This window comes from Helianthus annuus, chromosome 10 (genome assembly GCF_002127325.2).
Source record: "Helianthus annuus cultivar XRQ/B chromosome 10, HanXRQr2.0-SUNRISE, whole genome shotgun sequence".
In the NCBI taxonomy this organism is placed as follows: domain Eukaryota; kingdom Viridiplantae; phylum Streptophyta; class Magnoliopsida; order Asterales; family Asteraceae; genus Helianthus; species Helianthus annuus.
In genome coordinates, this window is record NC_035442.2 from 16,875,682 (window position 1) to 16,900,795 (window position 25,114).

The 25,114-nt window shown below is 33.9% G+C and overlaps 2 long non-coding RNA genes across 2 annotated transcripts; both read left to right on the forward strand.

The window, feature by feature from the left end:
- Positions 1 to 3,700: 3,700 nt before the first annotated feature.
- LOC118483012 lies at positions 3,701 to 4,467 on the forward strand. The gene is made up of 3 exons (XR_004869457.1): positions 3,701 to 3,884; positions 4,012 to 4,069; positions 4,363 to 4,467. It is a non-coding gene; the product is annotated as an uncharacterized LOC118483012 (long non-coding RNA).
- Positions 4,468 to 5,875: 1,408 nt separating this feature from the next.
- Positions 5,876 to 7,374, forward strand: LOC118483013. The gene is made up of 3 exons (XR_004869458.1): positions 5,876 to 6,010; positions 7,091 to 7,164; positions 7,336 to 7,374. It is a non-coding gene; the product is annotated as an uncharacterized LOC118483013 (long non-coding RNA).
- Positions 7,375 to 25,114: the final 17,740 nt, after the last annotated feature.

Here is a 25,114-nt window from a genome sequence, read left to right on the forward strand (position 1 = left end):
TAAAGTTAACTCGATGATATCGATGCAACTAGGTGACGATGCAAACCGGATGTGGGAGGCTATGGCGACTACGATCACTACAGTGGCGAATGAGACGCTAGGGGTCACAACAGGAAAGACTGGTGGTCATAAGGAGTCCTGGTGGTGGAATGAAGACGTGCAGACCAAAATAAAGGATAAGCAACAGAGTTTTAGAGATCTTTTGAGGTGCACAGATGAGGAGGAGCGGTTGAGGGTAAGGGAGATATACAAGAAGGCAAAAAGGGAAGCGAAAAAGGCGGTGACCGATGCAAAAAACACAGCCTATAAACGAATGTACAAACGTCTAGAAAGAAAAGAGGGGGAGCATGATATGTTCAAGATTTCTAAAGCTAGGGAGCGAAGAAGACAAGATCTAGGAGTAGTAAAGTTTATTAAAGGAGAGGATGGACGTGTTTTAGTCAAGGAACATGACATTAAGTTGAGATGGTAAACCTACTTCCACAATCTTTTCAACCATGGTAGGGCATACCAACAAGATAGCAGCAATCCCGGATTCAAAGGCGACAACAGAATAATTGCTACTGCAGGAGGATCACACATGACGAGGTGAGGATGGCACTTATGAAGATGGGAAGAGGAAAGGCAGTGGGTTTGGACAACATACCGATTGAGGTGTGGAAGTGTTTGGGGGAAGAAGGAGTCCAATGGTTAACACTTTTGTTCAATTGTATTTTCAAGACTGGAAAAATGCCAGATCAGTGGAGGAGTAGTGTCGTGGTGCCTCTATACAAGAATAAAGGAGACGCTCAATGTTGTGGGAACTACAGAGGAATCAAACTGCTAAGTCACACTATGAAGCTCTGGGAGAGGGTAATTGAAACTAGAATTAGAAGAGAAACTCAGGTTTCAGTAAACCAATTTGGACTCATGAAAGGGAGGTCAACTACAGAAGCGATACATATTCTAAGGAGGTTGATGGAAAAATATAGAGCGAAGAAGCAAGATTTACATATGGTGTTTATCGACCTAGAAAAGGCATATGACACTGTCCCACGACAACTGATTTGGGATAGTTTGGAGGGTCGAGGTCTACCGGGGAAATATATAGACATAATTAAGGATACATACGATAGAACGGAAACTAGTGTCCGCGCGCCTGTAGGAGACACAAACTTCTTTCCTGTGGAGGTAGGACTCCACCAGGGGTCTGCGTTGAGCCCTTTTCTTTTTGCGGTTGTCTTGGATGAGCTATCCAAGTTGATTCAGAAGACAGTCCTGTGGTGCATGCTTTTTGCTGACGATATTGTGTTGATTGCAGAGACTAAACAGTGCCTAAACGCGAGGGTAGAGGAGTGGCGAGTAGCCTTAGAGGGCAAGGGCCTAAGGATTAGTCGATCTAAGACTGAGTATCTACACTGTGATTTCAGTGGTGTAGCCGATGACGATGACACCCAAATCACCATTGAGGATCAATTGGTTCCGCATGTAACTAGATTTAAGTATCTGGGGTCGTTTGTACAAAGAGATGGTGACATAGATAGTGATGTAACCCATCGCATACAGGCTGGCTGGTGTAGATGGAGGGCAGCCAGTGGGGTATTGTGCGATAGGAGGTTCCCAACTAAATTAAAGGGGAAATTTTATAGGGTAGCAGTCAGGCCCGCTATGCTATATGGAACAGACTGTTCGGCTATCAAGAAGACACAAGCGCGCAAGATGGAGGTAGCAGAGATGAGGATGCTGAGGTGGATGTGTGGACACACGAGGTTAGATCGGATAAGAAATGAGGTTTTTAGAGAAAGATTAGGAGTGGCTAGTATATCAGAGAAGATTAAGGAGGGGAGATTGAGATGGTTTGGGCTTGTGAAGCAGAGGGAAACGACGGCATACTGTCGAGGGGAGGAGAGGAAGAGGCAGACCCAAACTGACATGGGATGAGCAGATTAGGCATGATTTAGTAGAGTTGCATCTCTCTGAGGACATGGTCCAAGATAGGACTTCGTGGAGGCGTAGGATTAGGGTTAAGGACTTCTAGAAGATATTGCACTAAGGTCTTAGGTGTATTTTAAGGAGATAGGTTTCTCTTACTCTTTAAGGGACTTTTCCGCTGATTGCCTTCTTGTGTTTATGCCCAAATGATATTGTATGCATGCTATTACACATGATTTACGTTATATTGTGTCACTCGGATCAATTTCTTGGTACGAGGGACTTCTTATTTCTATATGCTTTGATGTGGTGTGTTGGTTTGTTGTTCGTTTTCGAGCCGAGGGTCTCTCCGGAAGCAGCCTCTCTATCCCTATGGATAGAGCAAGGTCTGCCTACATCCCACCCTCCCCAGACCCTATAAGTAGCTTCGCTATTTGTGGGATTTACTGGGTATGGTTGTTGTTGTTGTTGTATATATATATATTCGGTCCACAATTCATTTCGAGTTTCAAAATATGAGTAGATCAACAAACATAATCGTATCATTCGTGCGATTCGTATTCATGTGAGGAGTATTCACATTATGTCATCAGTTATGGTTACTGAATGTGAAAAAAAAAGCGTAGCCACATAGGCGGAGATGGTTCCATCCTCACACTTATTGATTGTTGAAATTCGCCCCAAACTTATCAACCTTTAGCCGACGATATCATGTCAAGGCTTTGTTGTCCTCCCCGACCCATTGTGTTATGAACATGTTGATGATTTTTTTTAAATATGTGGATGCTTGGTTATTCCTATAACCAATAAAAAACAACAATAAAAAGACATTAATAAAAAAATATACATCACTAAAAAGTAAAATTAAAAATAAAAAATACAAAAACAAATACAACGTGTAAGAAAATTGTTACTAGTTTTTGGGTCATCAAACACGTCACCCAAGCCTGAGCCAATGCGGGTTCTTCATCCTTGGTCCATGGTATACTTGTGTGAACAGTTCCTTCAGTTGAGTATTTTGTATGTACTTTCTCTTTGTGTTTTTTGTCTTGTGGTTTTGGATTATGTTTCGCGAACAACTATGGGTTAGGGTTGTGTTTCGGGAATGGAATCGGGTTGGGGTGGAGATTGGTTGACGTTGGTAAGATTTTGGTTCCAAAATGGTGAAAGTATAAATAGGTTGGTTTAGGTTTGGTTCCTTTTGGGGGCGATAACAAGTCTAAAAATCAAATGGGTTGTTTGGAATAAATCGTTGGTAAAAAGGATTGTTTGGATTGAAAGGATTATTTGGGTCCATCTTGATAGAATGGGTTGTAGATTTTTGTATAAAAATACAGTGTAAAGAATTGTGTAGGAGAGGAACGTGTATAAAAGATGATTAAAAGGATCTACAAGTTGCTTTTTTTAAATAAAATGAACTTTTTTTAAATAGTTACTACCACATCAACCCAAAAGCCTGACAACTCTTTCCCATCTTTCATGGCCATTACTGGGCTCACGAGAGGAGCAACCACGCTCCGCTCATGGTAGCGTGATGTTCCTTGGGTGTGGTGCCTACATGCCCCCCCAAGTTAACTATAACAGAAGACCTTACTTGTATAAGACTATTTGTATATTAATTAGTTAATCTTTTATATCTGATTATCTTATTATTATTAAACCCTAAATCTAAAACGTGACAAGCATGTCTTTTAAGTATCTTGACGAATAATATTAGTACGTGTAATTAACTGTACATATCATGGTTATCACATCTACTACTTCTAATAAAGCAAAACAAGCTTAAGCCACATGGCATTAGCTTAAGCCATTACTTGCCACGTGGCATTTGCTTAGACCACTTTTTTTTGCTTTTTCCGCCAAAACCATCCTCCTTAGCTTCTTTAATACGCTTCACTTCACTCCAAAACCCTAATACCCATCTCCTGCATCTGGTTCTTCCTTCTTCATCGATTGATCTTCGAAAAACATAGGTATGTTATTTTTCTTTTCCCTCTTTGATTTTTCTTTGTCATTGTTAAACACTATCTATTTCTTCCTTAAACCCTAGATATCATCTATCGATCTTTAATATGTTATTTGCAATCTCCTGAACCCTAGATTTCTTCATCTTCAATCGCGAGTGGAAGCAACCAGTCCTTATTATGCGACGTATAAGGTATGTATCCGTGTTTTCAATTTTCTTTTTGCGGCGTTGTTGGTGTCTGGAAGACCTAGCCGTCGCCTCTTCTTAGGGTTTCAGTGATTTCTAACTTATGCATTCATCAATACCAATATTCATTTCTTGAGTGCTTCTGTGATATTTTTCAAGATTGGTGCTTTTTGAAAGATGGGATCCATCACTGTCTTCTCCAAACGATTCAACAAATAGTTAACAATTCTTCAAATATCGATTCATGTTTGATAATGTCGTTTCCTGTTTGATGTTCTCTATCATATGTTCATCTTTAGGTTTTCCGATTAAATTCACGTATTGAAGTAGATTTTGAGCAATTATCAGAGGTGACGTTGTTTGCTGACACTATTACAGTTCAACAATTGGGAGTGATGATTTAGCATACCAGAAAGGTTATAGTACAGATTATTGTTTAAGCTTAATCAATGTTTCATCCATCATTCTCTATTTAAATCCTTAAAATTGTGATGTCTTTGTTGACAACAGGTCCTTTAGAAAGCTGATCATTCTTCCAATCGATTGCAAGCAGGTTCGTTTTCCATAGATTTGGTGTTATTTTGAGTCTTCTTTATCGTTACTTAGGTAAATTGTTTTGACTGATTATTTCAAAATTTGAATTTTTGAAATTTATATCAATTATGTATACTTATCAAAGTTGTCTAAATTGTAACGTATTTCCAAATTTATCAAGATAACTTATATTAAAGTTTTAATTGCTTCCAAATTTTGTGTTAGTTTCCATAATTTTCGACAATCACATTAATTTTCAAGTTTCTCAGAATTTGTTCTTCTTTTTTTTTTTTTGTAGATCATTCCATTTATTCTGCAGGTATGTAAACTAGATTAGATTGTTATGTATTTTAAATGCTTAATCGCACCTTTTTTTAATCATTTTTCTGTATTTTTTGTGATTGATTTTTTTTCACAATCATTTAGATATTGATTATATTATAAATATATTAACCTTATTGGTTTTGAATTTAAGTTTGAATAATATTTAACTATTTTGGTAAATTGTTTTGACTGATTATTTCAAAATTTGAATTTTTGAAATTTATATCAATTATGGATACTTATCAAAGTTGTCTAAATTGTGACGTATTTCCAAATTTATCAAGATAACTTATATTAAAGTTTTAATTGCTTCCAAATTTTGTGTTAGTTTCCATAATTTTCAACAATCACATTAATTTTCAAGTTTCTTAGAATTTGTGCTTCTTCTTTTTTTGTAGATCATTCTACTTATTCTACAGGTATGTAAACTAGATTAGATTGTTATGTATTTTAAATACTTAATCGTACTTTTTTTAAATCATTTTTCTGTATTTTTTGTGATTGATTTTTTTTTCACAATCATTTAGATATTGATTATATTATGAATATATTAACCTCATTGGTTTTGAATTTAAGTTTGAAAAATATTTAACTATTTAGGTAAATTGTTTTGACTGATTATTTTAAAATTTGAATTTTTGAAATTTATATCAATTATGGATACTTATCAAAGTTGTCTAAATTGTAACGTATTTCCAAATTTATCAAGATAACTTATATTAAAGTTTTAATTGCTTCCAAATTTTGTGTTAGTTTCCATAATTTTCGACAATCACATTAATTTTCAAGTTTCTCAGAATTTGTTCTTCTTTTTTGTAGATCATTCCACTTATTCTGCAGGTATGTAAACTAAATTAGATTGTTATGTATTTTAAATGCTTAATCGCACTTTTTTTAATCATTTTTCTGTATTTGTGTTGCTGATGATGATTTAAATTTTTTGAATCTAATCTTATTAATGGATCTATTCTTGATGTCTTTGAAAGAGTGATGCTCTTACTGATTTTTTTATTTTATTTTTTGTTTTTTCATGATAAACCCTAATTTTTATGCAATTGCAGGAGTCTGAATCTTCTTCGAACACAAGAGGTAAGTTTAATGTTATCGTTTTTTTTGGTGTTTTTGATCCGGTATAATGGTAGTTTTCATCATTTATGCTAATCTCTATAATTTTTAAGTTATTTTGTTTTTTTTTTTGGCAAATCAAACTATGATATTTTTTTGAAATTTGAAAATCTTTGTTTTTTTACTAATAAATTTTGTATTGTATTAATATGTATTAATGATTCTTTTGTTTTGTTTTTTTATTTTTTCATGGTTAACCCTAAATTTTATGCCATTGCCGGACTATTAAACTTCGTCGGACATGTTAATCAAAAATTTTAGTTTTATTGTTTTTTCCCTATTTTTTATCCGGTATAATGTTTGGTTTATACTTTATGCTCATTTAATTTTGGCTGTATTTCTTAGTTACTAATAAATTTGGTATTGTATTAATTTCCGGAAAATTTGTAGTGTTTCTATAAATAAATTCATTTACGTTTTTTGAAACCCCTCCTTTTGTTTGTTTTATATTTTTTCCCTCTTTTATGAGTTTGTTTCTATGTCGGTTGGTTTTCCTTGGCAAGGTTAGACTTTTCTAATAAGTTTGTTTGATTTACGGGATTGGATATTAGTGATTTGATTTTCAGATTTTAAATTTTAAATTTTGAAGTCAATCATTATTTTAAATTTAAATTTTGAAGTAAACCATTATTGTGTTTGATTTTAAATTTTCAATTTTGAAGTCGATTATTATTTTAAATTTAAATTTGAAAGTTTGCCATTAATGTGTTTGATTTTAAATTTCGAATCTGTAAATTGAATTTAAATTTGAAAAGTTAGACTTTCCTAATAAGTTTGCTTGATTTACGGGATTGGATATTAGTGATTTGATTTTCAGATTTTAAATTTTAAATTTTGAAGTCAATCATTATTTTAAATTTAAATTTTGAAGTAAACCATTATTGTGTTTGATTTTAAATTTTGAACGCTTTGAAATCTTGATGTTTTTTTATGAGATGCTCTGACTATATTATTTGTAATTTTAGGGATGCTTCGAGTCTTCTTCGACTATTGTTTTTGTACTCGAGTTGCATATCTAATTCAAATTATGTTTTGAAATTTTAGGTGATGAGCTTCTTTCAGACTCCTTCCCCTACAAGGAACTCTTGAATGGGATCCTATGAGAAGTTGAAGGAAAGGTATATCTTGCACTGTTCTTTATCTATATCTGTATATCTATATATCTTAAATGGGATCATATGGGAAATTGATCTCTATTCGATTCACTGATGTATATTCTTCTCCTCACCATTTTGTTCCATTAATCAACTCATGTGTGCTCTTATGTTTGATACCCGATCTTATTCCAGTGATTAATATCCGCTTGAGTAACCCAATCTGAGTCTGATTTTTTTAGTTAACGATTCAGGTAAACTTTCCCGATTTGGGTTTTCTGCAAGGCTAATCATCTAAATTAATTTGTTATTTTTATGGTTTATATCCTAAAACCCAATTTTACAGTATCTCATGATAATCTTTCTTCGTTTTTTAGAATCTGATCTAATTGGGCAATAATCTGAAGAAATGTGTTTAATTAAGCTACGACAAGGTGTGTATAGCATTATGATTGATATTATAAAAAAAATAGCTATAACAGTTTCTCTTCCTGTAATTTTGTATAGCATTATTTATAAAATGATTACAGGTATGATAAAAAAAATATAAAAGCTGCTCTTCCTGTCTTTTGTTTGCTTCACGTATCTTCGCTAAATCAATATATTGGAAGGTTTGTGTATGTAGAATTAGTCTGGATACGCCCACGAAAAATTATGCCGATTTATATTGTATTTCTCATGACAGTATGAAGGCTATGGTTAAGGATAAGTGATAAGATCTTCAAAGTGGTCGATGCTTTACAAACTAAAATAGTGCAAGACATTAAGGAGGCTACTCTCTGGTGGATGATTAACAGATCGATAGGCGTCAATCTCTCAATCTGGTCCACTTTCTTTGGTTTAGACTTTGGTTAGTGTATGTGTATAGATAATTTTTTAAAGTGATTGGATGTGTAATGGGGTAAGAGTATTTTGGATGTATCTTAGTGTGTTTTTTTGGAAGCTTAATTGTTGTTTGTATGCCTCTTTTGGTGATTAATAAAGTTTGGTTTACTAAAAAAAAAAAACATAATTTCAACCGTTTTTACCTAACGGGTGATTTGCTTTATATTTATCTCTAATTGCTCAAGTAGGTAAACTTTGAAAAAATGTTTAAAGACGGACTTATGATTAGTTTGTTTGTATTTATTTTATGTATAGATGTCAAAAGATATTGAGAGGATAACCTGTGATTAACTCGATTAAAACAGGTTGTGATGAAATGAGTTTTTTTTTTTTTTAAAAATGGGTCTTTTCAAAATTGGTGAGGCTGTGGTATAAATGAAGCTTTTCAAAATCATATTAGATCTTACACACTCAGAATAATAATATTGAGGGTTGAATGTATGTGACCCTATAAATATAGAGGTGTACTTTACTTTAATTTTTTTCTATTACAGAAATTCCAATGTGATGGTATTTTTGTTGTTTCCTCTATTATTTTCTCTATATAATATAGAATAGAGGTTCCAATGTAAATGCTCTAAATATAGACGTTTACTTTACATTCTTGCTTTTGTATGTTTTTATGGCTCTTTACAACAAGAAAAAGTTTAAGAAACCAATGAAAAATTTATGATGGAGAAAAGGAAAAGATGATACTTTAGATGTTAAAGTGTTATTTTTATACTTTTATTTGTTATAAATTAAATTTTCCTACCCGGAAAATTTCCGGGTTATAACCTTATTTTTTTCTATAACAGTAAAAGGGATTTATAGCAAATCGAGTGTTTGAGGGTAGCCAACCAGTTAATATCTCTAAGAACCCGTTTGAGTTGTTCTTACACTTAAGTAAGAATCTATTTTTTTCAAATTAATTTCATGTATATAAAACAGTAATTAACTCTTTTGAGTTAAACAGTAATTAACTCTTTTGAGTTAATTACTGTTTCGTCATGTGGTTTGTTAAAAATTGCGATTTCAGTCAGTGTGGTTTCACTTCGTGACCACTTTCAGTCCCTGTGGTTTCACTTTCGTAATCATTTCAATCCATTTATTTTGTAAGTACAGGGACTGAAATGTTTACGAGGTGGACTGAAATGGTTACGAAAGTGAAACCACAAGGACTGAAATTGCAATTTTTAAACTAATGGACTGAAATAGTGATTTTTGACAAACACAGGGACGAAAACAGTAATTAACTCTTTTTAATAATCAAGCAATAGAGCTTTAAATTCTAAATCGTCCTGATTGGAATTGATAATGTCAGAGGATGAATGTGATAGTGGAGTTAAAGAAGACATCATTGAAAACATCATGAAGGTTTACTTGACAAAAACTTAATTTGTAACGAACATTATGTAGATGTACTATTGGGACGTGCTCAACTGTCTCAAAATATTAGGCTTAACAAATCACACTTTAACGCTTCTACGTTTAAATTATTTTATGTGTTTAGTTGTTGTTTAGCTACCCGCGAAGCTCACGAGGTCTTAGGCTAGTTCTTTTTATAACGTAACCTCATGGTTCATCAAACCACATTTCAAGGAAAAGTGACTCAAATCATGTTTATTAGGTTTATGACAAAAATAATCAACAATAGTATTAGCATAAAGGCAGGTGGGGTGGGGGTTTGTTTCCTCATGATACTTTGTTTCCACGCGTGGAAAATGCAAACAAACCACCGCCATCAACAAAGTTCAACGAGTGAATTGTTGTTTCCGTGATATATTTCACGCGTGATAGAAGGAAGGATGTGAGAGGGTGTGAGAGTTTATTGTTGGGTGTTGTGAGTGATGTGCATTTCCACTAAAAAAGGTTGTGAGTGATGGAATAATGGTTGATGACATGACAGAACTTGATTGGATGTTGTAAGTGATGAGTGATCACCACCTCCTCCCCCCTAAGTTAGAGGAAGGTTATTGGATTTTAATAATTCTAACTTTCACCATTAGCCGACATTAATCCCAACTTAAAAAATTTCTTCTAACAATCCTATCTTGTAAGAATTTGACACTCATTGATCCTTTTCTAACTCAGTTATAACCCAGTTATTTTTTTGTTAACGTGACAACTTACTTGACATAAACCTAGTTATTGATTTTAATAATCCTAACTTTAACCACTATTAGCAGCCACCACCATCAACAACAACCACCATCAGCCGCCACCACCACCATTAAAATCCAATCACTAGTTTTGCGCCACATAAACAAGCCCCATCAGTTAATAACTAGGTTTGTGGCACATAAGTTGCCACGTCAGCAAAAAACTAACTGGGTAACCCAGTTAGAATATGATCAATGAGTGTCAAATTCTTAAAAGTTGAGATTCTTAGAGGGAATTTTTTGAGTTGTGATTAATGCCGGCCGATGAATGAAGTTAGGATTACTAAAATCAAATAGCCCTAAGTTTGAAGATAGCTAATATTTTGTATAGTCACTGAATATAGTTGTGTTATATATGTTACTATATTGACCCTGGGCTTATAGCTCAGTGGTTGGGCAATGATGGTGACAAACCCACCCAGGGAGGTTCGATCCTGAGGGACACCCCGGTTTTCATCCGGCTGTTACCTCAGCGAGGCAACTCGTGTGAAGGCAGTACGGTTTCCGGAGAAACGCCGTAACCAAGTCTGACTAACCCAGCGTGGGTCCGGTTAAGACAACGTAAGTCTAGGTAGATCTTGGCCAGACCCGTCGTTTAGCCGGTGACATTGAGTCATTAAAAAGAAAGTCACCACCGTTAAAAAAAAATATATGTTACTATATTAGTCAAATTTTTACGTCAGGACGCATATCCAGTCTCACGAATGAAGATGATGATCGAATGATAAAAAGCCTAAAAGGTCTTGTCGCTCAACTTTAAACATATAACCGGTCAGCATCATCACATGGCATGGATCATGATCCATGAACTTTGGTTTAAGATGGGACCAAAAATAATTATAAAATTCTTAGTTATTTTAATTTTCAAGAAAGGAAAAGAACGATCAGAATATGACAAGACCAAGAGCTTTTTGGAATGTTATGAGAATTTGGAATTTTGGTTGTCAATTGTCAAGATGTAAGACCAAAGCTAATGCAAGAATGAAAGATAATATTAAAATCCTAAATATTTATTTGTTCTTTAGAAACTATTTAATATTTTAGAAATCAATTAAGCTTATATATGCCACACACTTGTATCGTATAAATACATTTAATATTTGGAAATTAAAAAGATAATACATAATTATAATAATTAAATTGCTTTTCATTACTTGCATTTTGTATGGTTGTGGCCAAATTAGTTATATTTGTTGAAACACTAACACGTGTACATACTCATCATGATGTAACTAAGTTAGGTGTTTAACGACTTTCTTCTTTTCATTAAGAAATAAAAGTTACACCAAAAAGGTTGGTGAAATGAGCCAAAATCTATCAAGTTTTGATTTCTTCATATGTTGTAGTTGGATAAATTTATGACTATTAAATTCATTACGGATATATTATATAAATTTAAAGATAAGAGAGGAATTACACTTGTGTGGGAGGGCATTTATCCAAAATATGTTTCATGTAAATTACATGTTTTCTCCTTTATTTTAACACTATTTTCAGGCGATATCATTTTCAACGAATTTTGACAGGTTTCGGACTTTATATAAAAAATCCTTGCATGTTACGTCATTTGGCTCTAACCCAGTTAATATTTCTTGTTAAATTTGATCATGTGAACCTCATATAAGGGTATTGTTGTCTTTTCACATCATAATATACTAGGTGTAGTACCCGTGTAACCACACGGGTAGGTTTAGTAATGATCGAAATCAAATACTAAAAAACAGATTATAATATATCATTTAAATTTTGGTCTTTATTTCTATATCTTTATAAAGTAATATTGAAGACAGTATGTGTGACCACACGGGTAGTTTTAATAACCATCGAAATAGATTATAATACATCATTTAAATTGTTTGTATTTAGTTCATGTTTGATATAGAAATTAGCTAACTAACTCAAAATTTCTTGTCTAAACTGAAAGCATGACCTAATTTTGTATTGTCTAATAATTAAAGCCTGACCTAATTCAAATAACCAAATGTTATTAAACAGTTCAATAAAGCCCCTTATATTTGATCCAATTAAGCTTACTAATGGATTAGATTTTGTAGGCCCGTTAAAACCCTTCTATCAAATATGGATTAGATTTGTTAAAGACATGTATGAAATGTCCTTAATACCCTTATCCCTTAATATCCCTTAATATTCCTTAATACCCTTATCCCTTAATACCCGTATCATAGGCAGATTTACATCAGATTATAATATATCATTTATATTTTGGTCTTTAGTTCTATTTATACTATATTAAACCATGTTTTATAGATAAGTATTATTTTAGTTTAATCTTTTCTAATTAATTTATATATAATCCTCCTACTAAATATTATTTAGTTTAATTTCTTATGGATAATTATTTTTAGTTTAATCTCCTTGTCATCATCACACTTCTCCAAAAATGCAACTTGACTGTTATAAGTTGTATGAAATGACTAACATCATCACCGATCATTATCATCATCACACTTCTCCAAAAATCTCCAAATATCTCTCTCAACTCTCAACAGTCAACACAGATCTTCATCATCTTCATCCAGCTTCATCATCTTCATACATCTTCATCTTGAAGACAGAGGTTTGAATCATCATCTTATCTATATATATTTTTGATATTTGTGATGTTTTTGTAAAAAACAGAGGGTTGATTTGGGTATTTTGTTTCAGTTTTTGATAATGATAATCTGAATGTCGCATGATGATGACGATAATTAGTTTTTTGTGAATGTTTTTTTGAAAAAACAGAGGGTTGATTTGGGTATTTAGGTTTCAGTTTTTGATAATGATAATCTGAATGCCGCATGATGATGATGATGATAATCAGTTATTTGTGAATCAGTTTTTGATAATCAGTTTTTTATAATCAGTTCTTTGATAATCAGTTTTTGATAATCAGTTCTTTGATAATCTGAATGCCGTATGATGATGATAATCACTTATTTGTGAATGGGTTGATTTGGGTATTTTGCTTTCAGTTTTTCAGGTTTGTTTGTTCTGTTTTGTTCTGTTTTGGTTCTGTTTTGTTCTGTTTGTTTGTTTTGTTTTTGTTCTGCTTTGTTATGTTTGTTTGTTGTGTTTGTTTTGCTTTGAAAAAACAGAGGGTTGATTTGTTTTGCTTTGTTCATGTTTGTTTGTGATGTTTTTTGTGAAAATTTTGTACAGAATGGTTGTGGATGTAAAGATACGCAAAACACCAACTACGAAGACGAAAACACTTGACAACCTCCTAGAAGATAGTACGGTGCACATAAGGAAGTGATTGATCAAAACGATCAATTGCATATGAATGAATACAACCCCAGTGGTAGATATGTAATTAGCGAACTCTGGAATTTCAAGGAAAATCTAAGAGCTACACTGGCATTATATTCATTCATATGAATGAATATAACCCAAGTGGCAGATATGTAATTAGCTACACTGGGGTTATATTCATTCATATCTGCTACATTCCGAAGTGCACCGTCAGTAAAGATCCACAATTGCTTGTGGTGGTATGAGGTTTTGTCTCTGTATTGTATGTTATAGTCTTTTGTTATCTAGTTTGTAAGTTCCGTCAAGTCTATGAAGTTGGTATGACGTTTTGTCTCTGTATTGTATGTATTAAAACTTTACATTTAATACACAGTTTAGGCTTTAATAATTTGTTATAATTTGTTATAAAAAATATTAACAATGCCAATACAACTTTCATCAACAACTCTCCTTAAATATCAGGTTATGTGAATGATATGAGAGAACCAACTGGATCAACTTTTTCTGTAATACGCAACTCTTCTGGAAGATGTCTTCCTCTCATCAGTTACAATAGATAAATCAACATTCAATGAATGATTAATAGTTATAAGAAAACTCTATAGAGAATACAGTTTGTAATATTTGTTAATGGGCTGCTCTCAATGTTATGATTTGACGATTCAAGTTGTGTGACCATTGAAGATACAAACAATGATAGATTGGTGAATTATACTTAGTGTTGTTAAAAAACTGTTTTGAAAACACTTTTGGCTTAAAACATTGGTTTCAAACACTGTCCTTAAATCAACAGTAGTTTCAAACAGTGTTAACCCATAAATGGTTTCAAAACATATCATTAACAACACTATTTTAACCGAACAGTGACAAACTAAACTACTGCTTCTTCCTTCCATTGTTGCATGTCAAGCACTGATGTTTGACATTCAGTGGTTTCTTCAAAGTTGATCAGTCCTTGAGTGGACACTACTTTAATCAACAACAGTACTTATATAGCATCAGTAGATTGAACCAGCAGTGGTTAATCCTTAACAGTCTTCATGGCTTCATCAGCAGTTTGAAGGACAGCAACTGTTGTATAGAGACAGTGGATAGAGGACATCAGATGTTATAAACACTTTCAAGGGGAAAGCCTGGTGTAAACTACTGCTTATGATGAATGATTAATAGTAATAAGAAAACTCTATACACCATACAGTTACTGAATTTAGGCACAAGTTATCAAATCCACCTGAGAAGGTTTCCACGACAGCGCCAAAAAATATCATTAACAACACTATTTTAGCCGAACAGTGGTTTCAAACACTGCTAACCTTAACCACTGATTCTATACAATATAAGTGACAAACTAAACTACTACTTCTTCCTTCCATTGTTGCATGTCAAGCACTGATGTTTGACACCCAATGGTTTCTTCAAAGTTGATCAGTCCTTAAGTGGGCAGTACTTTAATCAACAGCAGTACTTAGATAGCATCAGTAGATTGAACTACCAGTGTTTAATCCTTAACAGTCTTCAGGACTTCATCAGCAGTTTGAAGGACATCAATTGTTGTATAGAGACAGTGGATAGAGGACATCAGATGTTATAAACACTTTCAAGGGGAAAGCCTGGTGTAAACTACTGCTTATGATAAATCCACTGTTGTGAACCAGTTTTGGCTTTAATTATCTGTTCCTCTGATAGGGTTCAATCCCAATACTCTTTAGATTATTTTTCAGTACTGTAAAACTTATCAAAGTTTGAATTTTCTTCATTCATTCAATAATAAACCATAGTATTACAAAATTATGATTTTGAAAAATAATAAAAATTAAAAATTAAACATTACAATTAACACTTCCTAGAATATCTCGTTCTCTCGCCTTCTTCCATCCAATTTCATTTTTTGTTTTAATTTGCAGATCACCTAGCATATCACAGGTCTTCTGATCCTGTTTCAGCTAATTTGTGATAAACTCTTCCGCTTTTTCTTTAAATTATGTTGGAGTAGAAGAGGAAACTTCATCCAGCAGTGCAATGCTACTCCAGGTTTGCTTATAATATTTATCACTAACCATACCAACTTTTTGTTGAGTTCTTCAGCGTTTCTCTGTTCTTGGAGTGACCATGTTGAAAATTCGATTTTAAGATCAGTAGTATCCGACCAGTGATAGAAGGTTTTCCATGCCATTTACGAAGAATGTGACTGTTTTTGGACGGTTTGCTTTAGGATGAACGCTTTTTTTTTTAAATTGAAGTGTTGATATTTTCAAGTAAACTAATAATGATCCTTTATAGTGTTTAAAATGTTTGATAGGATAACTGAAGAGACGTCTCCTAATTATGATAACCTTTTTTTGAAGGTTTCAATTTTGTTCTTTGGTTTTCTAGATATTTAATTTTACTTGTTTTCCCATGAAAACTCATTTTTCAAAGGTTTTGCATTAAAATGTTTGATAGGGTGACTGAACAGGCATTTCCCATATACATATTTTTTACTGATAAATCATTAAATGTACATGGTTTTTAAGTATAAATGTTTATTTAATGATTGCATTTAAATCTGACCTTTGGCCTGTTTACATATATTCTATATAATAGCATTGCTAATAAAAAGTTTTTTCATCAAAACAGATTCATTCAGTGAAACAGAAGAGCAACTATTATTATTTTGCCTTAATTCTTATAAATATACTAAAATGGAGTCATATACTTCTGCAAAATATGACGATTTCAAGCAACGTTTTATTAAACAAATCGAAGACCAAGTTTTGGCTGATAGGTATACTCTTCAAGAGTTGAAGAGGTGTTTTAACGGTCTGGAAGTTGGTCTGCTGACAAGAGACCAGGTTTCGAGGGACTTGAGGGCGATGCCGACTACTTCCGTTCGTGACCTGTGTGTTGCGAGTAATATAGAATGTGGAGAAAGAGACCTGGAGTTCATGAGAAAGATCAATGAGATACATCGAGAGGTTCAGTGCTCCATGGAGTTGAAGTTAAAGTTTCTTGATTCTTGTTATTAGAGTTAGACGTGTCTGATTAGTTTTCTTTTTTATATGTACTTGCTACTTTCTTAATACTTCATATTTTAATCGTATTAATTTGTCAGCAGTTTTTACATTCCACTGCTTCATTCCAAGCAGGGCTTTGCTCTTTAGCAGCACTTGAGTTAGGACAGTAGATTAAGTAGCAGCACCTTGTCTTCAGCAGTTGTTGTACACAAGCAGTACTTAATGGACAGTAGTTGTAGTATACAAACAATGGATGAGGGCCATCAGATGTTATAACCACTTTCAAGGGGATAGTCTAATGCAAACAACTGCTTATGATGAATCCACTGATGTGAACCAGTTTTGGCTCTTATTATCAGTTCCTCTGATAGGGTTCAATCCCAACAAAAGAGGCGTGTACAAAAGAGGCGCATCAAATTCAGATTATAATATATCATTTAAATTGTGGTCTTTAGTTCTATATCTTTATAAAATAATGTTAAATACAGTATGTATTAGTATTATAATAACCATAATGATAAAAGTTTTTGTCTATGTAAACTATCATGTGAACAAATATTTGATGAATTGACATTCGCACAAACTTTCATTAAAAGCAGTCTTATTTGGCCCAAACAAAACTTGTTCTTAGTTAAGTGTAACAAACGGATTTTCTTTAGTGGATAAGATCAAAATACATCTAACATTCTATAAAAAAACATCATTAACAATACTATCTCGATGGTTAATAAAAATATTATGATATTGAAAAATAAGATGGTGGTACCTCTTCTTCTAATTTGAAAACTTTAATATTGAAATGCTGATGAAATTATTCTTTTGCATAATTAATATAAAACTGCTATATTAGCCATAACATAAGAGCAAATACACCCCAAATAGAACAAAAGCAACAAACAAACTACACAGAAGCCTATACAAAATCCAAGTTTTACAAAATTGTTCCAGCTATCTAAGGTGAGATCCGCAATTTTTCTCCTTTTAACCATCCACCGGTATGATTTCATTCTGCCTTTATACTTTCCAGGAGATGTGTTGATGTATCCATATACTTTAGTTCAAAAACCCTCTCGTATCGGTTCTTCCAATAAAGCTCTAAAAACATTTCATAAATTCAGCCAATTTCACTACATACAAATAGAAAAAAACGTAAATGGAAAGAACTACGTTGATATGAAACCACCAAATCACAAAATCACAAAACCACTTTATTACCCTTCGCTTCCACACTTTCAACACATCCAAACACTTTCAACACACATCCAAACAGTGATTTCAACCACTGTTTTAACCCAACAATGGTTTCAAACCTCCGTTTTAACCGAACAGTAGTTTCAAGCAGTGGTTTGAACAAATATTATTTCAATTTTTAAACTCAACTAAAACAAATTAATAACGTTAAAAATTACGATCATTAATATACCTTCATGATGATAGCATACGCATGATTTTTCTTTGCGTTGTGGCATTCATCAAATATTAACACCTTGATAATATCCAACGTTAAGAATCTATGCCTCAATGCATTCCTTAAAATGTCAGGGGTCATGACCAATAGCTGTAAGAATGATGTATAACATATACGTGTGTTCAGTTTAAATTGAAAAATAAAAACTACATGATACAACAAAGGTAAAGAGTAACACAATAAAAGTTTATTACTCAAGACTGCATTTGTCTGCCTCAGGGGTACTTTACGTATTTGATCATTAGTCAAAATTCTGATCAGATTGTATGTGGTCAACAAAAAAGTCAAATGTTGACTTGTCATACCTGATTCTGATATCGTTGTTTCTTCCAATCAGCAGCATTCCAAAAATCAACACCTTTTTCACCCCAATACTCCTCCACTTTCAAATCAAGGTGCTTTCTCACATACTCCGCTTGCTAATAAGACAAACAAAGCTTCCATTAGTATGCTTTAACCACATGTTGAAAACATGTTCAAGAAACAACTAAGTCAACCGACATACCTGTTTGACCAATACAACAGTGGGTACCAACTACCAAGAACACATCAATACACGGGGAGGGTTTTTTCAGCAGATAAGCGTAGTGACATAAAAGCATAATTGCGATCAACATCTTGCCTAATCCCGTCTCAAAGAACACTATAGTGTTCTCCTTACCTGAGCTAATGCTTCTATCTGATAACTGCTATATTAGCCATAACATAAGAACAAATACACCCCAAATAGAACAAAAAGAACAAACAAACTACAGAGAAGCCTATACAAAATCCAAGTTTTACAAAATTGTTCCAGCTATCTAAGGTGAGATCCGCAATTTTTCTCCTTTTAACCATCCACCGGTATGATTTCATTCTGCCTTTATACTTTCCAGGAGATGTGTTGATGTATCCATATACTTTAGTTCAAAAACCCTCTCGTCTCGGTTCTTCCAATAAAGCTCTAAAAACATTTCATAAATTCAGCCAATTTCACTACATACAAATAGAAAAAAACGTAAATGGAAAGAACTACATTGATATGAAACCACCAAATCACAAAACCACTTTATTACCCTTCGCTTCCACACTTTCAACACATCCAAACACTTTCAACACACATCCAAACAGTGGTTCCAACCACTGTTTTAACCCAACAATGGTTTCAAACCTTCGTTTTAACCGAACAGTAGTTTCAAGCAGTGGTTTGAACAAAACAGTGGTTTGAACCACCGTTTTAACCCCAACTGTGGTTTCAACCACCGTTTTAACCCAACACTGGTTTCAACCACCCTTTTAACCCAATAGTGGTTTCAACCACTATTTTCTACACAAAACACTGTTTAACCCAACAGTCGTTTGAAACATCTGTTTTATATTCTAACATCTGTTCACAACAAACAGAGGTTTCAAACATAAAACAGACCTTTGCCAAATACATGTTTCATAACAAACTTAATTTATATTATCTATTACCTAAACCGCTTTTCTGAACCGCAAGTGATGATTGCATAAGGATCCAACATTCCATTCAGATTAGCACCAATAAGATTCTTCGCTGCTAACAGTTCCATTGAGATTAGCATAAGGATCCAACATTCCATTCGATTCGATTAAACCAAAACTCGTCCGATGAAACATGTGCCCAATTCATCCATCCATCTCTACACAAAATTCAATCCCTAAACTAAATAATAAAAATGAAGATGTTATCATCCCATGAAATTAATTTGAACCGAGAATATGTGAGAGCACATACCTTGGTTTACCAAAACTTTTGGTTCACATTAATAAACTTAATTAAAAATCAAAATCCGTTCAATCAGTCGATTATTAGGCACAAATTATCACAAGTTCAAATCATAAACATAAAGCATAATCGGTTTAACAATTGTGAATACAATAAATAATTTTATTTCAACCCACAAACCTTTGCAAAACTCACCTACATCAACAACTATTGCTACTGTTGCTGAATCAACAACTGCTGCTGCTGAACCTCACAAATTCAATCTTCATATTCCTGAACCTCACAAATTCAATCATTTTGGTTTAACAATGGTGAATACAATAAATAATATAATTTCAATCAGTCAATTATTAAATGAACCTCATAAATTCAATCTTCATATTCATGCATCAACAACTACTGCTGCTGAATTTGCCGTCGATTCGGCTGCAACACAACTAGAGCTAGAAACCCAACTGTCTCTTTCTTCACTATTCATGGTGAAGTTGCAAAACATTTATATTTTCAGAGGGTCACGCTCAGATTAGGAGGTCGGTGACATTGTCGAGGGTTGTTAGGAAATGCTATCACTTTGCATTTCCTGACAACCTCGACAACGTCACCGACCCCTCCAAGTTTTCCACCAAAACACTCTCACTGGTTGCTTCTTCAACAAAGTTACATACAGCCTCAAAAACTTGGATTTCTTACAGTTACATCGCTTGCAAGCCTCCACCTCTCCAGCAGTTTCCGCTCTACGCCTATAAAATTCAACCAAAACGTTAATAACCATTACGCTTAGCATATTGAAACGTTATACACCGACACTATAATGATCTATATATCTATATATAAAACTGAAACTCATACCTGAAAGTCTTTCTTCTTGCCACCAGACCTTTCTCCGATAACGTTGTCATCAATTCTAACTTCACCTTTATAAGCAAGAACATATCTTCCTTTATAATAACTAATAACTAATAACTCTTAAGTTGGTTCTCATACCTGAAACTCTTTCTTCTTCTACCACAGATACACACTGATGACACGGAAATCCCCATTACCTAAATTAACAATCAACTTGTTACTCACAACCATAGTAATTAGTAATTTCAATAAAAAACTCGTTCATCACCATTTGTAAGATCGGGGTATTCATATTTTTTAACTCTGTATAAGATTATACTGCACAAATATCAGCTCATAAAACTCTGCCAAACATAAATGCTTTTTAACCTAGTGAAATTAGCTCATAATACTCTGCCAAACATAAATGCTTTTTAACCTAGTGAAATTAGCTCATAATACTCTGCCAAACATAAATGCTTTTTATCCCCTAGGTTATTAATGATATATGTTTGTTTATGGGCTCATAATCTACACATCGAGGGTCAGGTAACGATTAACAACAGGTCATACAAATACAATAATATTCAAATCGATGGTAAAGATGATGAATAAACAGTACATGAGGGTCAAGATTCGGTGTAATATTCAACTACATGTGCCCTGATGACTCTAAAAACCCTAATATGGTTCCAGTGAATAAAAAGTAAGAAATCGAAAGAAAAGGCAAGAAAACCAAGATTGAATGTTACCAAAGAGATGGAATTGTACCTTTGTGATGAAGATTTCGTAAGGTTGAAGGACGGTAGACAGAATTAGGGCAGAAGATTTCGATATGAAGAAAGAAATTGAAATAATTCCAGATTCTTGCCAAAGAAGAAAGATTTATCTTTCAAAAGAGGGGCCTGCTACTGTGAACCGAATGATTTATCTTTCAAAAGACTGTGAATTTTAGAGAGAGAGTTGAGAGAGAAATTGATTAGAGAGGGTAATTGATTGAAGAAGATGATAGGTTATATATCTGGAGCCATAATTTTGAATTTTGAATTTGGAGCCATAATTTTGATTTTGAATTATCAGTGGTTGATTTTGAATCATCAGTTCGTGACTTTTGGAGTTGGCCAGTGGTTTGGATGATCATCAGCGTTTGCCCTTTTGCCCATTTAGATATTGATTATATATTTTAGATAGATTATTAATTAATAGATATGATTACTTCTTACAGTGCATTAATTGCTGATTTCTTCTCCCCATGCAATTTCAAACTTCCATCCTAAAGAAATCTCTTATTTACTAATAATAAAATCTGATTATATATTTTAGAAAGATTTATAATATCTAAATATTGAAAAAGGAATTATGACATCAGCGATTACATGTGGCATACCTTAGAAATTGACACATAGGCAGTTTTACATCAGCTCATAATCTCTTATTATAGATAGTATAGATTAATAAACTTTTTTTAATTATATAAAACACATTCACCCCTTTTCCACCAACACTATCCTCTCTCTCTGAAAACCTGAACACCCCCTCCCCCCCTCTCTCTCTCTCTCTCCAAAAAAGCCCACCGCCAGTCGACCACCAAACATCCACCACTGCCTCCCCTTGCAATCACCATTCACCAAATCAGTCCCCTATTCATATCCACATCCATCCAGCCGACCACAACAACAACTTCTTCTTCATCAGAGCACAATCATTCCGGCCACCACAAAAGCACCATCAACACCATAAAAAACCCTTAGTTTCGCAGATCGGAACAATGGTGTGGTTAGGATTGGGGGGGGGGGGTTGCAAATCTGAACGATAGTGGTGGAGTGGGTGTTTGGATGATGATGGTGGTGGGGGTGGGGGTGGGGGCTGTGCAATGGTGGTGGTGGTGGTTGGGTGTTTGTGGGGGTGGGGTGGGAGCTGTGCGATGGGGTTAGGGTTTCGACGAGGTGATGGTGGTAGTTTCAGGGTGTTTGTAGTGATTTGGGGCGATGGTGGCAGTTTCAGAGTTTTGTTGTTAAGTGATTATGGTGATGGTGGTGGTTTCAGGTGGTTTGTGGTGATGGTGGCATTTTCAGGTGGTGTGGGATGGCGGTGAGGGTGATGGTGGCATTGTTTTGGATGGTTTGGGTGGTGGTGGTCGGCAGGTGAACGGTGGTGGTGGAAGTGTCTGAGCGGGTAGTGATGGACTAATAGCAAATTTGTTTTGTTTTATTTTGTAAATAATATTAAATAAATGGGTAAAAAGACTAAAATACCCTTGGGTGACAAGATTTAAGAAGAAAATCTAACTGGGTTAGCGTTGAAGGACAAGACGTGCAACAATTTTCCCTATAAAGGGCAAAACCTGTCAAAATTCGTTGAAAAGGACACCGCCTGAAAAAGGGTATCAAGATAAAAGACAAAACTTGTAATTTTTCCTAAATTTTAAGTAGTTTTTTCAAGCCAAACGGATCGTGTTCGTGTTAACTTGTGAATACATGTGTCGTGTTTGTGTCCATGTATGTGACACGTCTTTCAGGTTGTGACGTGTAAAATCCGTCAACTTGTAAACAAGATCTATTTAGCAGCTCTAGTTAAAACTTTATTTGGTAGTTGGTGTGATTTCCGATTAAGATGTTTTCTACGAGTCGCATGATGCAGGAGCATCCGACCCTTGTTGTATCTGAACCGGCACCGAACTTGCCCGCGTGGAAGGCCCATTGGAATTTAAAGAGATGGCGTTTTCTTTAGAAAGGATAAAGACTTATAAGTTTTTTTTATCTTTTTAGAGTAAATTACAAAAATCGTCCTTTATGTATGTCACTTATTGCAAGCTGTGTCCTTTATCTTCAATAATTACAGAAAACGTACTCGATGTTTTCAAACCCTTGCAAGTTATGTCTTTTAGCCCTAACTCAGTTAATTTTTTGTGGTTAAATCTTACTAAATGGACCCCACATGAGAGTATTTTGGTCATTTTACTCTCATGTGGGGTCTATTTGGTCAGATTTAACCACAAAAATACCCTCATGTGGGGTCCATTTGGTCAGATTTAACCACAAAAATTAACTGAGTTTGGGCTAAAGGACACAACTTGCAAGGGTTTGCAAACATCGAGTACGTTTTCTGTAATTATTAAAGACAAAGGACACAGTTTGCAATAAGTGACATATATAAAGGACGATTTTTGTAATTTACTCATCTTGCTATTTAGTTTCCTAATTGGATTACGTTTTTACCTTATAAGTAGAGATACAGGGGTTATTGCTTAGTAGACTTGGTTTTTTTATTTAAGAATTGTAAACAGGTCTTTGAGACTTGAGACAGCTGACTTCAGCATTCATTAGGTTCCAAGCCTTATTGTTTTCGCTATTTGCATCATCGCATATGAAACCGAAAAAGAAATTCATTAAAAATTAAAAATGTGCTACTATTATCTTAGGTGTCTTCAGTTCAAATCTTACTATAAGATATATTGTTCCCCGTATTTAAGCAACACTCACCGGCTATGTTATTTCTTTCATCATTATTCACTCATATGATTTTAAGTATTTCAAATTGGTTGAATCCTAAAATCCAGTTTAATTTTGATTTCATGTCCTATATGATCGAATTGACAAATATGTTACGAAATGATATAGTCATCAACTCTAATCTTGAAGAGTTATCCTAAAATTTCAAGTTAATTGTAACATCAAAGGTTTTAATCACCAAGAAATGTACCATATAAATATATATAATATTTGGATAAGAGGAGATTGCATAATTATAACGTGGGCTTTATAACAAGTGTTAATTGAAGGAGAAGCATATAGTATAAAATGGAGGTTAAAGGGTTGTTTGACAATTTTGTGTTAAGCCATTAAGAGGCCTGATCGATAAAAAGATAGCCTCTGAATTGGTTAGCATGTTTCTAAAATTTACTTATTAAGAGGCTCTACGAACCATTAAGATGTGTCTTTTTAAGTGAATCAAACATACTTCACATTGTTCACAATCCAGAGAAAGAAAATTTTGGCTATGTGCTTTCTTATACATCTAAGACAACCAAAAACATAAACTTTGGCAATGGACCAGTTTAACTAACGAATATGATTTGTCGCCTAACTCATAATTATATCAACAAACCAATTAGCGATCACTGAATTTGGTCAAGTGATTGGTTAAAGACAAAGTTATGGCAATTACGAAAGTATCATAGGATGAGTGGGGGGTTTCAAGTCACTCAAATGTCATATTTGTGGCATATATTTGTTCACATTAACAATTGAGTTAATTGCTCGGATGGTCCCTGTGGTTTCACGTTTTTTCACGTTTAGTCCCCACCTTTTGAAAATAGCAGGTATGCTCCCTATGGTTTGTCATGTTGTTACTCGGATAGTCCCCCAACATTTACTCTGGGGACTATCCGAGTAACAAGATGACAAACCATAGGGAGCATACCTGCTATTTTCAAACTAACTGACATTTATTCAGGGACTATCCGAGTAACAAAATGACAAACCATAGGGAGCATACCTGCTATTTTCAAAAGGTGGGGACTAAACGTGAAAAAACTTGAAACCACAGGGACCATCCGAGCAATTAACTCTTAACAATTAGTTAGGATATTGCTAAATACACTCCCATTTTTTCTTATTTTTACTCGATGCACTCACCACTTCAAATTTTTAAATAAATACAATCAAACCTTATATTT